Source organism: Acipenser ruthenus, chromosome 45 (assembly GCF_902713425.1).
Source record: "Acipenser ruthenus chromosome 45, fAciRut3.2 maternal haplotype, whole genome shotgun sequence".
NCBI lineage: Eukaryota > Metazoa > Chordata > Actinopteri > Acipenseriformes > Acipenseridae > Acipenser > Acipenser ruthenus.
Genome location: NC_081233.1, coordinates 424,844 through 444,022, shown reverse-complemented (window position 1 = coordinate 444,022; position 19,179 = coordinate 424,844).

Below are 19,179 nucleotides of genomic sequence, written 5' to 3'. Positions count from 1 at the left end.
ACTTTGAGGTGGAGTTCCTCTGTCAAAGAGGTTATGCAGCATATTTTGCAGAATGTGATTAAGTGGCTGCAAGACTCCCCAGATAAGGCAGCGCTCACCAACAGTTGCCGGTTATCTTAATCAGGGCCGCAGCCAGGAATTTTGGGGCCTGGGACAGGTCCTATGAGAAGCTCCCCAGTCATTCGGTCCATCTTGCTCATTTGGTTGTTAGTAGCTTAATGATCTCAGAATCTCATCAAGCAGCTTCTTGAAGGATCCCAGGGTGTCAGCTTCAACAACATTACTGGGGAGTTGGTTCCAGACCCTCACAATTCTCTGTGTAAAAAAGTGCCTCCTATTTTCTGTTCTGAATGCCCCTTTATCTAATTTCTATTTGTGACCCCTGGTCCTTGTTTCTTTTTTCAGGTCGAAAAAGTCCTCTGGGTCGACACTGTTAATACCTCTTAGAATTTTGAATGCTTCAATCAGATCTTGTTGGCCTTTTTTTATAGCTTCCCCACATTGTCTAGATGAAGACATTTCTGAGTCAATATAAACTCCCATATGATATTTATAATGCACATTTTTATTGCCTGTGTGCAGTACCTTACACTTTTCTCTATTAAGTGTCATTTGCCATGTGTCTGCCCAGTTCTGAATGCTGATAGACTCCAACAGAATGTTGACGGACTGCACGAGGATCGCTGCTGTGTATTTTGATCTAGTACAGGTGTAGTACGCTCAAAACTACTAGTCACTTTCAAAACACTCAGGTCACGTTCATAGCACTCTACTAGTCACTTTCAAAACACTAAGGTCATGTTCGTAACACTCTACTTCTATGCTCAAAACACTCTCAAGTACTTTCAAAACACTCTCAAGTACTTTCAAAACACTCTCAAGCTCAAAACACTTTACTGTACATTAAGTTAAAAGCATTTACATATATGTTTACAGTTATGTTATTACATTTGTATTTCCCCAAACGTTTTTCAGCTAAAGCTAACTGAAAAATACCAAAATGAACTATATACACGTGTCACAAAGACGGCCGGAGTGGGTGACGTCCGACCAGATACAGGAAAATAAACAAAGAGAGAGGTGGAGTTTGATGGAGCTGAGCGAATGGTCTCAATCAGCATTTAATGAATGAACAGACAGACAGAAAATAAACGGTTGTAACAATACAAAAACAGGACACGGCACATTCGCCAAAATAAATAGACAAACAAAACGGACTACACAGACAAACACGGTGAGCTTCTATTTTTCTTACAATTATCACAATTACCTCCGTCTCCAATCCCGTTCTCCACTCACCGAACACACAACCCCGAGAGGGTGAAAACATGCTGCTTTTATGCAGCTGTACCGAGACTCGACTGCTAATCAATCATTCAATTGGAGTCGTGGTACAACTGCACGTGAATCAATAAAGTGCAATTCCCCGTGCTCACATATTATTACTTTTTACCTGCACGTGAAGTGCTGTGCAATCCTCGTGACAAAATACAAATATACATTTTAAACACTCGTGTTACACAGACCCGTTTATATCCTGTGTACCAATGACTGTATACCAACATTAACACACAACACGCAACATATAGCAGAAAATACACACAGGGGCAGGCACTTCGTCACATATACCCCCCCCCCCCCCCCTGTGCAAAGCACACATGGCCTCAATGGCCACCTCCCCCCCTAAAATCCCAAAAGTCTCGCTCAAAGTCCTGGGCCAAGAACAGGGACTTTAAGGGGTTGATGGGCGGCAATGTTGCCAGTAGCCAGGCTGCTACTGGCCATGCTGTCAGCAGACGTGCTGACAGTGGGGCAAATCTCTCCTCCCACTGTACCACTGGCCGCGGAAATGCTGCCAATGGTGCGGCTGTCAGCAGACGTGCTGACAGCTCCCAGACTGACTCCTTTAGCCGGGGCAAGTCCAGCAGCGGAAAAGCTGCTGGGGTTGGTGGTCTCCAGACCTCCCCCAAGATCTCCGGCAGCGAAACTGCTGTGGGGGAAGGTGGTCTCCTGACCTCTCCCCCCTTTATAGCCGGCAGCTCCCTCTGGGGGGACTCCAGCCCCCAGAACTCCTGCAGCAAAACTGCTGTGGGGGAAGGTGGACTCCTGACCTCTCCCCCCTTTTTCATAGCCAGCAGCTCCCTCTGGTGGGGCTCCAGCCACACTGACCCCTGCGGCCAAGCAGAGCTGACTGCAACCCCTGGCGAAGCAGTTCCAGTGACCCCAGGCGATGCGGAGTGGCTGGCAACCCCAGGCGATGCGATGCGGCTGGCAACCCCAGGCGATGCGGAGCGGCTGGCAACCCCAGGCGATGCGATGCGGCTGGCAACCCCAGGCGATGCGGAGCGGCTGGCAACCCCAGGCGATGCAGAGCGGCTGGCAACCCCAGGCGATGCGGAGCGGCTGGCAACCCCAGCAGATGCCAGGCAGGCATCCTTGGGCGAAGCGAGGCAGGCATCTTTGGGCGAAGCGAGGCAGGGAGTCAGGACAAGCTGGGGTGCAGGTTTTGGCCCTCTTCTCGGCCACTGCGGCCAGGCGGTTCTTCCCCATGCTTTCCTCAGCAGCCTATGCAAGGGCTGCTAAGGACCACCAGCATCTAGTCCTGGTCCTTCTGGTGAAGGGAGAGGCAGCTCCTGCTCCTCTCCCCCTGATGGTGATGGAGGCAGAGGCAGCTCCCGCTCCTCTCCTCGTGATGGTGGGGAAAGTGATACCAGCAGGCATTCATCCTCTGCTGGTGGGGGAAGTGATACCAGCAGGCATTCATCCTCTGCTGGTGGGGGAAGTGATACCAGCAGGTATTCATCCTCTGCTGGTGGGGGAAGTGATACCAGCAGGCATTCATCCTCTGCTGGTGGAAAGGGACCCAGCAGGCATTCACCCTCTGCTGGTGGACGGGAACCCAGCAGGCATTCACCCTCTGCTGGTGGACAGGGACCCAGCAGGCATTCACCCTCTGCTGGTGGAGGTGGCGGAGGCAGAGGCAGCTCCTGCTGCACTGCTCCTGGCGGTGGAGGTGGCGGAGGCGTGTAGTGTCCTGCCGGTGAAGGTGGCGGAGGCCCTCAAACAAACCAAAATAACATGCCTAGCTCTTTTCCGGGCCTAACTGACTTTCTTCTTTGTCCCTCACTACACAGAGAAACAAACAAACAAACAAACAAACAAACACGGCTTGAGTCTGTAGTCAAGTATTTCCCCCATTCACCAACAGGGTAGTATGGATTTGTGTAAGGTGAGTGGAGACTCAGTCGCGCCATGTGCGCTTCAGTCATTCAGTTCTTTTCTTGCTTTTCCCTATTTCAGTTCCCTCTTCATTCCTTTTACTTCAGGTCCGAGCGGTTTGCCCCCAGGTGAGTATCAGGACACTTTGGGTGGAACCGCTCCAAAAGGTCAGACGCTTCCTACATGGCCGAGATGTCCGATCAAAAACTCCCGGGTGTGAAGAGGGCGGAATTTCTGGTTTCCCCACAGAAATAGTGTTCAACAAATAAAGTTTTTTTTGTATGTTGTTTGTTTTTTACGTTTCTCACGAGTGTGTGGTTACTTTTATAATAAATTACAGAGTCACATGTCTTCAGGCTTACCCCTCACTCTCAGGTTCCCTATTTGGCTGGTAATATAATTATTTGTTTGATTTTCCCCTACTTTAGCAAATTAACCTCGGCGATTTTACTCACCCACAGATTTAACTATAAACGTAATTCCATAGACAACGGCAGTCCTGAATCACACACCTCTTTCAAGCTTGTAACAGGTTTTGGTATTCCAGTATTAATCCAAGCGATCTGGAGTCTGTTCCCTGCGGCAACATCCCACGAACTGCCTTGACTCTCTCAGCTTGCTTCCTTATATACCCAGGAGTCCCCGCCCTTCCTGTCTCTGCCGCGGAGGATCCTGGGACATGTAGTTTTTACTCTCAGACGGCCATTTCTTAAAGTGATGAATGCTGTCAAACGATAAAAAAAATTTATCTCGATTAATCGTGCGATTAAAAAAATGAATCTATATTAAATCACACTTTTAATCACATTTTTAAACAGCAAGAGAATACAACTTTAATTAAAGCTATGTTTAGGAAAACCCCAAATCCCCCTTTAAATAAACTTGTTTTTTTTTTTAGAAAGAGTTCATTATGAAGTAAAAACCTCTCAAGAAAGGACCATCCCAGCTCTTTTCCAAGTTGCTCTTTATTAGGATGCGTAGAAAGATGTATTTTTTACCACTTTAAATATATTGGTTTCAGTAGCGATACAGAATACAAGGTATACAAGCTCAATTTACTTTTGATCACAAATGTTTGCATTGTCAAACCCCCCCCCCATTCACTTTATACATGCAGATCTTGCTTATATCTCATGTAAACACAGCAGACACTCTTTAATTCGTGCAGATAGGGACCGAAGTGTGCCAGAATAAGTGAAAAACACAGATTAGTATGCATAACAATATACCCCTGTGCCGACAGCCAACAAAGTGATATTACACACCTACCAGTATATTATATCCATTGTTCAGGGGCGGAGGAAGCTGGTTTAAGAAAGTCACTGATCTTGCTTTGAGTTTTTAATTTGTAACCACTTTCTAACACAGAATGCCAGGCGAGAGTTAAGTCTGCTTTCTGATCACTTGTCACTGGTTTCCAAAGCAGTGACAGTCATGGGGTTTCAGTGCGGGTCAATTTACACGTGAAATGGCGATGCGCGGGCACGTTTGGGAGAATTCCTCGTGTAAATCAGGTTTGTGGTTGAAAAAAACGACCAAAGAGAGGGATAGGGTAAATCTCATTTACTCGTGTGAATGAAGAAACACATGAGAAATTCCACACCCAGTTTGACATGGAAACCCCATTTCACGTTTAAATGTTAATGAGCGTGTTTATTCTTAACTATAAATATTGCAAAGCGGAGGGGGTGGGGGTCACGTGATGCAGCCGACCATGAAGGACATGTTTCTGTGAGCTCCGTTGTTGGGGATCCTTGTCTGAATTAATTCTACAATTATACTCGACATCCACTGTTTAAATGGTGTAATATAACATGAGTAGCCTAAAGTTTCATGGCACACTGCAATTTGCGAAGAAATAAAAGATCCACAGCAAAAAATAAATCTCGTTCTCCAGCACATGTACAGGCCGCATCATCCCCGCTGAAAACTACCGTGGAAGAGCAGGATCGGATAACTCTAGAAGCGCTGTGGAAAGCAATTAAACAATCGAAATCAGATTTATTCCAACATATTGACACCAAAACAGCAGACATACAAATTAAACTGACACACATACAAGGCTCGCTTTCAACTCTGGCAGAACAGGTAGCGGAGGTTGAAAACAGAGTAAGCTCCAACGAAGACAACCTACAAGACGCTGCGGGCTGAATTACACGTCTGGAGAAAGAAATATCGTCTCTTAAAGACAAAATAGGAGAACAGAAGAAGAAGATCAAACATTCGCCTTGTCAGTCTTCCGGAGGGCTCCGAGGGGCGAGACACAGTAGATTTCGTTGCCTAACTAATACCTCAGCTGGTGGGACAAGACCACTTTAAAGATCCCCTCATTATAGAGAGAGCGCCCAAGCCAGCGAATGCGGATAGACCGAGATCCATCATCATGAAACTTTTAAATTTCAGAGACAAAGAGAGAATCCTCCACTTAGCCAGAGAGATAGGTGAGCTTTACTACAACGGCAAAAGGATCTTTCTCTTTCCAGATTTCAGCATTGAGGAAGCTTAACGAAAAGGGACTGAAATATGCATTGATGTACCCGGCTAAACTCAGGGTGGAGTACAAGGCACGAAGAGGTTCTTCATTTCACCACATGAAGCTGAAAAATGTGTTCGGGGGATGGAAAAGAACTGACAACCTGAGGGGGTATAGCCGAAGATTTTCTCCCTGACGTTTGTTTTTTAAATAGCAGACTTTTGTGTTGGACTGGAGTTGGACTCATTCAGCTATGTTGCCACGATCAGCAGATAAGTAACCCAAGACAAGAGACACTCACACTGCTGTTTTTTTTTACTTAGCTTTACTATACTTCTAAAGTATAATTCTTGGACACTTAGAATATTAGAATATTGTGTTTATTTTGTATTTACTTCTTCCTCTGCCGCTACACTAACTACGCAGGTGAATAATTTAAGTGTGGAGGGAGGTCTATCTAGATAAATTCACTCTAATATGAGCAACCTTAAATTATGCTGTAAAATATGAAAAAGCAGCCATTGTCCCTAATGGTAAGATTATTATTTGGTAGTGAATCTCGAGTTGGAATATGATGAGTGAGAAACAAGAGACATGCTTTTGCAACTGGCGGATGGTTTGAATGTAAACTCCAATAGCATCGGGTTATATAGTTAAGAAGGAGACACACTTCTTTCTTCTTAGTGTTACTATTACTCTGAACTGTGCTGAAATGATTCAGATCCAAGTCGCTTTGTAGTACAGCATTGGAATTGGAAGCATTTATTTTAAGCAGACTTGGTCCCCAGCAGGAATGAAAGCAGGGTTGTTTAGTTTAAATGCGGAGGGTATGTTGGGAACTAATAACTATTATTTGCTCTCTGCCCATACGGAAAGAACACATATTTTCAATATTATAAATATAGTCATTGTACACTGTTTTATATGTTACCTATATGCAGCACATATCCGTATATTTATGTAAAAAAAAAAAGCAAACTGTGAACATATATGTTTAAAAATATGATGTAACTTGATTTGTATGCCATAAATATATTCTACACATTTATTTACAAAAATGTGAGTTATTGCACTTATTCCAAATAAAAACAATGAAAATAAGAAAATTACAATATTTTTGATGTTTATTAAGTAAATGAAAGTATCAGTATTTTTATCACACACCACATTTTCATAACTCGTGTAAAATCACATCTGCTAATCTAAAAAGCATATATCAAATACATACAGGTTACATAAGATACAAGATACCTTAGTTACACAAGGCACAATCAAAGCTACCTTAACACCAACATAATTTAATTTTAACATTTTACTAAAGATCAATCCTCAATAACTATGAGATTTTCTATCAGTTGCTCCAATCTTTTGGGGCATATTTTCAACCTGTTTACTCTAGTCTTTAACTCTAATTACAAATGTCTGCTAATTTATCTAAACTAAAACCACCTAATATAATTTTGTTCAAATACGTTATTTGGTTTATTCTTTAATTTGTCAATTTTTAGACATGTTTACAGAGCAAGTACTTTTTCAAACCTGACTTTTTGTAACTCACATTTTCCTCTACACAAAAGAAGCCCTGCTGCTTTCACCACAGACTGCATCCCCCATTGCAATTGTTACATAACAGTAATCCTTGAGAATAGAAAATGCTGCACATAATTTACTGCAACACATTTGCAAAAAAAGAACATTCTATAACCCTGTCAGGTGTGGCAGAAATACCTGGGTTATGCATTGTGAACAGTTACTGTATTTTGGATTGTTACTGTTTCATTCATCTAGATGACAAAGATGGAAATAAGACTCCCACTGCACAGCAGTTGGAGCCATTTTGTGTTTTATGAGCTGCAGACTCTTGTTTTTTCTGCTCCTTCAGTAGAGTTTATACAAGGACCTGCAGTCAGTAAAACCTAAAATGGACCAAACAGGTATGCATTAGGGGTCTTATTTCCACCTCTGATCAGATGTATAATTATATTTTATTATATCTCCAGTTTGAACATATTTTCATGAAATGACACAAATTGAAACTAGTTGAAACCTATCTGCACAGTTCAAAACGGTTTGGCTGTTTGCAAACAAAAGCAACAGTTTGGCCAGGTATATATACAAAAACACACTTCTGCTGTATAACACAACTCTCCACTGCAACAAGATGGCCCAACTCAGGAGAAACTGGGAAAATGTGACTTAATCCTATGTTTAATGCATTATCAGAACATATTTTAAAATTCCTGTTCTGAAAGAACCTTCCTAATGCATAGCATTTTCTGCCGCAGCCACGATCCAAAATTACAAAAGTTTCTATTGAGAAAAAAGAAGAATCTTTCAATATAACAGTATAGCTGTTTCTCTTCTTTGCCTTTCTGTATAGTTTTGTGTGAACAATTTCTTTTCCAATAACAATTCTGTCATTATAAGTTGCAATTATTGTTGGATCCACTTCATTAACAAAGCTGTGCAGTGCAAGATAAGGCTCCCTTTTAAGAACTCTCTGACAAGATCGTCCCAAAGCAGCTCCACCTTCAATTTCCTCAGCAAGCTTAATCTTTCTGTTTGTGCCTATGTAGTTGAGTAACTCCCCTTTAGGTGTCCCAGCCATTTCAGTAGCATGCAAAGGCAAAGCCTTTTCAATCAGAAATTTCTTACAAATTTGCAAAGGCACTCCCTGTGTTCCTTTAATCATCTTGAGTAAACAGCCATTGTAGAATTCATATAAAAAAGCTGAATGTGCCCATAATGGACCCCAGTCTTTGACACTTTTCACCAGATGTAACAGTAAATGTACATTGTAGCTCACATGCTGAACTCCATTGAGTTTTTCGAGTAAAAAAACAAACCGAACTAGTACATCACCACAGTAGTCAAGCTGGTTCGTAAAAATGCTTTCACCAAGCATAATTGAAACTGCCTCTACTAGTAAACACCAATGATTAAAGTACTTTTGAGGCTGAATTCCTTTAAGTACTGGAACACTATAAAAAATCAACCATGCATACCATTCATGGGCTTTCCAATATTTACGCAACGTTACTGAACGTGGCACCCGAGATATGTTACAAGGAGGTTTAATAGATAGAAGTCTAAAATCTAGGTTGTCTATGTGAGCTGCCAAGTAATATCTTTCTGTGTGATACTGTGAATCCAACCATAGGGCCATCATTTGTCTCACTACACCTAGGAGCACACAATGCATGTAGTCTGGTACAAAGTTCTCCACAATATCAAATTTTGGTATGTTGTACAGAACACTTGGACCTTTCACACCACAGATTGGTTGTTGAGAGTCTAGTGCTTGTTCAGCACATTCAACTGTTTCTATGTAGTTCCTCAAAGTAGAGTCTCTCCGATAAGGATATACACGGACAAATCCTCTACCTTTTGAAACAGTGACACCAGGATTTTTGCAAAATCCACACCCCTGGTACCCATTAAACTGCATCATATTGTGCATTAGAGGTCGAGCTACAGAATCACAGACTGCACAAGTTGTGTATATCTTTGATATACGGTCATTACCACTAAGTGGATCTACCCATTGAACTCATCTGACCATAAACTACGACACTCTTCTACAAAAGGCTCTAAATACACATTCATGTCAGGCTTGCACTTCCCAAACCACAAGGAAGCCATTAATATGTTCTTCAGTCTTTCAGTGGGCGTTAGCTCATTTAAAGAACACAACACTGGTGAAGAAGACTTGAAGACTGGCGCTCCATCGCAATTAAAACTCAAAGATAATCGGTCAAGTGGTCCTTCTTGGCTGCCTTGATCAACTAACAACCGTTTATATAGTACTCCATCATGTTTATCTGAAAGCACATCAGTTTCACTGCAGACACTTCTTAAAAAACTGTTGTGCACAGCTAAGTCATTTAAAAGATTCTGAAGTTGGTGTCTTAGTGGAATGTAAAAGAAAAAATTCCCTTTTTCAATACAATCTTTTGATGTCCATACTTCATCACAAACACTGCAAATTCCTGATGTAACACAGCTATCTAAATTAGAGCCACAGTTCTTACATATATAACAAACACGGATGACTTCTTTAACATCTGAAATCTGCTTCTCAAATAAGTATTTTGAAGTTGCAATCACATTTTCTACACATATTACATTTATAACTTTCATAATGACGGTTAAAGCTTCACTGGTTAATTGATGTTTAGCTTTCAGGGCAAGAAGTAGGAGTTGGTTCTGTTCAAGAGATGATTCTGTGATTTTGAGAATGTCTGAAGGTACCTGGAAACAAGCAAAAGTAGTATTACTGTTAAGAATACAATTAAGGTGTAAAAATGTGGTGTTTTATTTATATATAAAAAAAGTAAAGTCAGACTATCATGATAACAAGAAGTACCCTATGAAGACGGAAGGCACAAAAATGGTTTAAAAAATTTGCAGAACTGTTAGATGTTTTATGATGTTAATATGCAGAGACAAGCTACCTATTGCTTACGTGACTGTCTGTAATGCTTTCTTCAACTCCAGCATCTTTAAGCTCTAAAGGTATGCTTCTCTAAAAACAAGAACAATAAAGTCTTAAATACATATATACACACACAAGATACATATATATATATATACACACAAGATAATTCAAACTTTGATTGAAAAATCAAACTTTATTGAAAGTTGTAACAAATTCACAATCATTTTCAAAAGAAATGTATTATTTCTATTTGGCTGAAAGGGTAATCATAACATGTAATACCATAATTTTCCCTAGAAACATACTTTCCTTTTTAATTTAACTTCAGGTGTGAATTATCCTCACTTTCTGATGTATCCTAGTTTGCAATAGGTACCTGGGTGTGGATTTTGCAAAGATCCTGACATTACTGTTTCAAAAGGCAAACAATTTCTAGTGTATATCCTTACTACTGTAGATGGAAAGTAATTTTAGGAATCACAAAGAAACAGTTGAAAGTGCTAAATAAGTATTTTGATGCACCATTTTAATTTAGGAAACTTACATGTTGTCTTTCGTCAGCTTCTGTATCTGATGGCGCCACATCACTGGCTGCATCAACAGCAATGACACTCTACAAAAAAGAAGCGTTCAATTTGAGCATTCAGGACTTGTTTTGAAGATCCTGAATATCACTAGTCCACAACTACTTTATCTATGAAACTATGGGTTAATCTCCATATACAAAATACTTTTCACACACACACTTCAAATTTACAACTAAACTTTCATGTTGATGTCTTTCGTCAGCTTCTGTATCTGATGGCTCCACATAACTGGTTGCATTAACAGCAACGGCACACTACAAGAAAATAACATTATATTTAAACATTCAGGACTGGTTTAGCATCACCTCGAATATCACTAGCCCTTGAGGTCGATTGTTATTGTTGTCTTCAAGACCAGTTCTTCTCAACCTTGGTCCTGGAGGAGGCCCACTGTGTCTGCTGATTTTCGTTACAACAACATTGTCAGTTACGTCAGTGACTGTGGTCCTAAAGTACCCCTATGCCTGCTGGTTTTTGTTCCAGTTGAGCTCTTAATTACCTAATTGGCTTAACTGAAGCCATTTAAACCTTTTCCCAGGTCTTTTGTTGTTGATGAGTTACAAAGAGCTGGATTGTGGCCCTCCAGGACTGGAAGTGAAGAACACTGATCACTCTAGCCTTTAACTTAATCTTCATATGTAGGGGCCTATCCATCTGAATTTTTTTTAGCACATTTATTAACAGAAAAATTGATGGTATGTGAAATCATTTGAGCTGAAAAAAAATATAATGTTCCACCGTAAAATAATAAAATAAATGTATTTATTAAAATTATAGAGATAATTGAATGTTCACAGATTATTAGTTCAGAAAAAAATGTTTTTTTTTTTTATCTCTTAAATAGAATTAACACTCAAACTCAGTTGTAGGTAAACAAGGTCTATTTTTTGATTTTATAATTATACGTGTATGGCTGCATGAAGCTTACCTGAGAATCTGATATTTTAGTAACTTTGTTGCTTCTTGCTGGGTAGTCCACGTTTCCCGCCGTTCTTTTTCTGTAAATGTAAATCAAAAGGCAATAATGACATACTGTAATTAAAATATTTTAAAAAGCATAAACATCTTATTATTATTGTTTTACCTGTTTCTCCATCTCGATACTGTTCTTTTTGGAATTGCATATCTAGGTTTACTTAAATACTGTTTATAAGATTGTAAACTCATCATCCAAATCTCTGCATTTGCAAAACTTTATGCAGTGCGCTTGCAGTTTCAGAAGAAGGAAAAAGACTGTAACTGCTGGGATATGTAGTACTTTATACTTCGGTGGTCTATGCGATTACACCCTGTTGGTGTTATTAAGAACGCCAAGTACCAGAATGCAGAGCGGGACTGTTTTTTGTGCAGTGACCTGTTGGGGGAAAAAAACCGCGCAGAAAATTTAAAAACGGACGAGAAGGTGAAGGTAGTATGGTGGTGATGCACGCGTTGGTGAAGTGGGAAAGCGGGGTCGACAAAGACTCTTACAGCGTGATTCCAACTGCTTGGATTCGAAATTTTGATTTATTCAGCATTGCTGATGATGTCGAAGAGACTACTCGAAGCTTCAGAGCAGAGTGGAGAGACACGAACAAACCTCCAAAAGGTGGATGGCCTGTCCATGAAGCGCAGATCATTATGACTGGTAAGTATGTTTTAAAAAAAAAAAAAAAAAAAAGTCTTTACACGGTATTTGATATATATATATATATATATATATAATCACAGTATATTTGAAATGAAGGTTTATTTCATTAATTTGTTGTACTTCGTTCATACTGTTATAACATGGTAGGTGGTGCTGAGGGCGCTAAGAACTCGTCACACTTGACGACTCGCATTTGTAAGAACTATTTACTGTGTGCTGTGCTTTACAATAAAATCCCCAAACCCACAAAATAAATTAAACCAGATTTAATTTAACTTCGGTTTTGATTCAGTGTTGGCTGTCCATCTTAATTTGTATGGTCAAAGCGCAGTATTTTTATGACAAATAAATATAATCCCCAAATATCTGGACATAATGCAGGGTTTTATTTATTTTATTTTTATTTTAGGAAAAGAAGGCGAGCTAAGAAGAAAACTTAATGACCTAACGGAAATGCCCCCTCCTAAAAAGAGAGTACCTAAAGAAAACAAAAAAACTTCAAATTTCAGATGATAGTGACCTTGATGAACCGCAGTTACCGGTGAGATGTAATGTACTTCAAATATTAAATAAATGTATTGCAGTATTTTTTTTTTAGTCTTTTGTTTTTAATAATGATACTGAGTGGCTGACAGAGCCTTGTTTAAACCCCATTTTCCCAGGTTTCGTGCTTCTTCCCGTCACTTCAAGCTTAGTCTTTTGTTTTTAATAATGATACTGAGTGGCTGACAGAGCCTTGTTTAAACCCCATTTTCCTAGGTTTCGTGCTTCTTCCCGTCACTTCAAGCTTAGTCTTTTGTTTTTAATAATGATACTGAGTGGCTGACAGAGCCTTGTTTAAAACCCATTTTCCCAGGTTTCGTGCTTCTTCCCGTCACTTCAAGCTTAGTCTTTTGTTTTTAATAATGATACTGAGTGGCTGACAGAGCCTTGTTTAAACCCCATTTTCCCAGGTTTCGTGCTTCTTCCCGTCACTTCAAGCTTAGTCTTTTGTTTTTAATAATGATACTGAGTGGCTGACAGAGCCTTGTTTAAACCCCATTTTCCCAGGTTTCGTGCTTCTTCCCGTCACTTCAAGCTTAGTCTTTTGTTTTTAATAATGATACTGAGTGGCTGACAGAGCCTTGTTTAAACCCCATTTTCCCAGGTTTCGTGAAAATCCGTTTGGTAGTTTAAAAGTGACAGAATTGCGGAAAAAAATGTTTTCAAATTATTCACACTTTTTTTTGTTTTAAAATTGCTAAAAAAAAAAACGGCTGTGTTTTTAAACCCCGTATTTGGCAGGCAGGGACTCATTTCCTTTTTGTGGAACCGAAGAAATCGATAAAGTAATTTAGGAGCTACAGTATTTTAATTTTTCTTCAGGCATGCGCAGTGTATTTTCTGCTGTGTTGCCAGACGTCCCCCTAAAAAAACCTCTAGATGAACGCAAGAAAACCTTTAGAATTACCCCAATACCTCTCGATGAACACAAGAAAACCTTTAGAATTACCCCCAATACCTCTAGATGAATGCAAGAAAACCTTTAGAATTACCCCAATACCTCGAGGAAAAAAATGTTAGTTTGAGATCTCAAGTTCCTGTTTTTTCTAATTGTAAACACAACAATTACGCTGGTGAAATGTTCAACATATCCTGAATGTATTAAGAGAGAATTCATGCAGGTGACACTGAAATCTAACTTTAATATCAGAAGCACATCATATTAAGTCATATCACATATTCCTGTTAATTGCATTGCTCAGGTGCTTACTGTAACAGTTATATACAATTATCTAGCGTATACAATTATCAGTAACATATACATTTAATTGTTTAACTGGTAATTGCATACAGTTAAGATTTCTTTTTGAAAATGCATGTTCCTTATTCTGGTTAAATGAGGCATCATAAATTCACTTTCTAAGGAAAAATGACTTGTTAAAACATCTTGTGTAAAAGCATGTGGTCAGGTGTTTTTCTTGAACTTGTTGTCTCTCTTGGCTGTTGACAAACCCTCCCTATCTGGGGTGTATTGCAGGCGCTTCTTAAGCACATTCTGCTCATATGCTGTGTAACCTCTGTGACAGAGGGGCTCCACCTCAAAGCTCCTGCAAATAAAAATCCACAGTTTGATTTGTAACAAATGTAATATGAAGAAACACAAATATCACTTTCGACAAATAGAGCCATAAGTAAGCTTCAGCTGTGAGGTAGTTCCGCCAATATCATTGTTCACCAGTGAATTATAACATGGCTGAAGTAAAACAACAGGGAAAGTAGGTACCAGTGTCAGCTCCATAGTATAATGGGATTCATTTACATGCTCAGATTGTATCCAGTGCTCATTATGTTTAAGTAGAGAACACTTGCGGTAAACAGAACACAAATATTTACTGGCAAATTGGGACCATTTTGTTGCTTGTTGGCTCTAACATAATGATAGGAGAAGCACCTTTAGTGACCAGAGGCATTGGGCCATAGCCAGTTAAGCTGTTTTGTGCAATATATAATTTATAAACTTCAAGTGATATAATGCATTATGATCACATGTCGACCACTGTTAGGCTGTCTTTGTAAAGAGCTGTACTTTCACCTACAAATAAGTTAAAAACATTCTTCTTCGTGACTAATAATAATAATAATTTACATGTATTAGTTTTAAACATCTTCTACCGTTATCATTCCAATGTCAGCTAGAAACAAAGACCCTACAAACACGCACACGCATACACGCACACGCACACACACACACACACACACACGCACGCACACACATCCATACAAGATTTTGGGTAGTTCTAGAGCCTAGGGTTTAAGTTTTGAATAAAGAAGATCACAGGTTCAAATGTCACTGGAGAAGTTTGTGACTTCAACTGATGGACATTGTTTCAGTATTTCCGATGGTTTTCAAGATACATCTTGGAATGATTTTGAGAAGGACAGGGATGAACAGATGAAGGGAGGGACACTTTTAGCTTGCAAACCCCATTGTGACCAAGCATCCCCTCTCCCCTGTATGTGGAAAACAACATGTTTATTTAAGTGCCGAGTGCGTCCTGAAGACTGAGGCTTGTTGCCGCGACCGGCGATATTAAGATAACAGGCAGCTCTGTTGCTGATCACTGCCCGCAGTAAACACCAGACAGTCTCGTGCACAGAGCAACCAACAACCAAGGATAAATGAACCCCCTAAAACACAATGCATGGATATCCTGAATGCCACTTAACTGTAACTTAACTGGTTCAAATAGATAAGGGCACCATTTTTAAATGATGTGGTTAACATACCCATGATGCCGAAGTTTTTATTTTAGCTAACCGTCACAAACTGGCCATTCTCAAGAACACATACACCCCGGCTAATGAGGGTCCCAACCGACAACTAAAGTTGAGTTATTTTCATCTTAGCTAAAATAACTGTAACAAACTCTTGAACACCGTGTAACAAAGAATATAACACTCTCTCACAGACACAAACACACAGCAAACATTTCTTTCTTCTTCGTTTCAGGGCTTTCAAACTTTGGCTTTCATTTTCAGGAGCTTTGAGGTGGAAGAAGTTTGTGACAGAGAGCGATTGAATCTGAATCAACAGTCACCTTCTCGATCTGTGAGAACACATTGTACAACAGGAACTGCCTCGTACTGAATGGTTGGGCAGTTCATTTCAGGGGCAGTCAGAAGCCAGCCATTCAGGAAGGGCGGTGTCGCGGTACCAGGAGTCATCACCCTACGAGCAAAGTTTCATTCATGATTTGGAGGAGACGTGATTGAACGAGCTATCGGAGGGGGCGGGGCTGAGGGTACTTCAGGGGTATGTGATGCCATAATTGGTTCTTTTGTTGTCGTTAATGGGAGGAAATGAGGACGATTAAGATGTGAGTGAAAGTTTTGTTTTGTGTACTAATGTGTGTTTATCTTCGCCAGATGGCTAAATACGAATCCGGGAGCTGCAGCTTTACACAAGCGACAAACCTGGACTGCACGGCACCTGTACACTTCTACAAGAAACTGGGGTCTGAGGCAGATAGTTGTTATATTAATCAGGCAGGCTATTTCTACACCAGCATGAAGTGCCAGCAACCGAATAGCCTCAATAAAAGAGCCTGGAGTCTAGCTGTGGGAGTCTACAGGGAGTCTGCTTTATTATTGAATTGCATTTTGTCACACTTGTACTTGCTTGAACCAAAGTCATTGTAATTATCTTGCTCTTAATTGTATTATTGCTTGTATTGTGATTCTGAAATGTATTTGCTTACGATTGTAAGTCGCCCTGGATTAGGACGTCTGCTAAGAAATAAATACTAATAATTATAATAATAATAATAATAAAAAATAATAATAATAATTAGCGTCTGAGGCAAGAGAGGTAATTGATCCTGCTCCGAGTAATTTTAAATGAACTATATTTAAGTAACATTATTAAGTTGGTGTTTCAATTTAGTGAGGTAGTGTGTGTGTGTGTGATTAGTACCAGGTAGTGTGGTTATTTGAATAGAGATTGATTTGCAATTGGATTGGTCTCCACACAGCCTCCTGTAGTCGTGTGATCCCATTGAAGTGTGTGAAAGTGTTTTGTTTTTTTTACTGTCTCTAGATCAGTTAGCAGCTGTTGCCAGTTCCCTTGCAAAGTGAGTTTGTAACCTATTTAAGCTGGGTGAATCTACTAGTGGTCAGTCTACAGGTAACAGGGGTCTGAGGTAGATAGGTAAGTTTCTGCTTCAAGTAATTTTAAATTAACTACATTCAGTAACATTGTAAGGTGGTGTTTGAATTGGGTGAGGTAGTGTGTGATTAATACCAGGTGAGTGCGGTTAAATTGAATAGAAGTTGATTTGCTATTTGATTGGTTTCCACACAGTTTAGTTTTTTCTTTTCCCATCCAGTTGTTATATTAATCAGGCAGGCTATTTCTGAGCCAGCACGAAGCGCCAGATAACCGAAGAGCCTCAACAAAAGCCCCCGCTCCCACTGTGCCTATTTGTCTTGCCTGTCCTGCTATGACTGTTGCTCACATCCCTGTTCTATCCTCTCGTCCTCGCCCTCTGCCCTCTCTCCACCACTGTTCCTCCAACCCCTCTAACCTCATTTCTCTGCCTCTCCCCCCCTCCCGCACATTCTCTGGTGCACTCTGGAACTGTCACTCCTCTGCTAACAAAGCTGATTTCATCTCTGCCTTTGCCTCCCACCTCTCTCTCGATTTCCTTGCTCTCACTGAAACCTGGCTGTACCTGATAACACTGTAACTCCTGCCGCCTTGTCCTCTCTCTACGTCCTGTCCCATACCCCGCGTCTCACTGGACAGGGAGGTGGGACTGGTCTTCTCCTCTCTCCCTCCTTACTCTTTTCTGTCCCTGACGAGACAGGCGGGGAAGGTTACCAGTGTTGCCAAGTCTTACGAGAAAAAAAAGCAACACTGCCTTTCAAAACAAGCCCAAAACAAGCCCAAAACAAGCGCACCCCATGCTAGAGTATGGACGGTTATGCAAACTCAAACAAGCCCGAACCCCTCTTATTACCACTTTTTACCACTTTAAAAAGTATTAAAAATATATTTAAAGGGCAGCAGTGTGGAGTAGTGGTTAGGGCTCTGGACTCTTGACCGGAGGGTCATGGGTTCAATCCCCAGTCGGGGACACTGCTGTTGTACCCTTGAGCAAGGTATTTTACCTAGATTGCTCCAGTAAAAAACCCAACTGTATAAATGGGTAATTGTATGTAAAAATAATGTGATATCTTGTAACAATTGTAAGTCGCTCTGGATAAGGGCGTCTGCTAAGAAATAAATAATAATAATAATAATAATATTATAAGAGGACTTGGCAACTGTGAAGGTCACCTCAGCTGCCAGTTTCAATTGGACAGCAGCGATCTGAGGAGGCTTGTGCTGTCAAAGATTCTCTCCTTTCTTTTAAGTTGTGTTGAATTTACTGTTGTGTTAATTATTAATGATGCAAACAAGTAAAACACAGTCAATACGTTCCTTTGCAATTTTATTTCGTCAGTTCTGAGAGGGCATCAACAACTTGTTGGATGTTGTTGCGCTGTTTTGGGCAATCGAGCTGGCTCATGACATCCAGTTCACAAACTATATTTACTAACGTGGAGGGCAGACATGCGTTGGCTTTGGATCAAAAAAAGGATGGGAATTCATCCAGTTAGACATTTAAGCAGCAAGGGTATTCTCAAACAGCTGCTTTAATAACAAGGGCATAACGCAGTTCATGGCAAGTGGTTTTATACAGAACTGTAAACCCACAAGAGATACAACATGACAGAGCAGACACAGCAAAAAACAATAATAAAAAAGCCGCCCGCATTATCATGAAGGTGAACTACACCACTGCTCCCTTGCAATATTTATAGTTAAGGATAAACACTCTCATTAACATTTACACGTGAAATGAGGGTTTCCATGCAAAACTGGAGCGAATAGAAAGCAGACTTAACCCTAGCGTGGCAGTCTGAGTGAGAAAGCGGTTACAAATTAAAAACTCAAAGCAAGACCAGTGACTTTTTTAAACCAGCTCCCTCCACCTCTGAACAATGGATATAATATACCGGTAGGTGTGTAATGTAACTTGTTTGGCTGTCAGCACAGGGATATATTGTCATGCATACTAATCTGTGTTTTCCACTTATTCTGGCACACTTCGGTCCCTATCTGCATGAATGAACGGATGTCTGCTGTGTTTACATGAGATACAACCAAAATCCAGTTGGCATGTATAAAGTGAATGGGGGGGGGGGGTTGACAATGCAAACATTTGTGATCAAAAGTAAATTGAGCTTGTATACCTTGTATTCTCTATCGCTACTGAAACCAATATATTTAAAGTGGTAAAAAAAA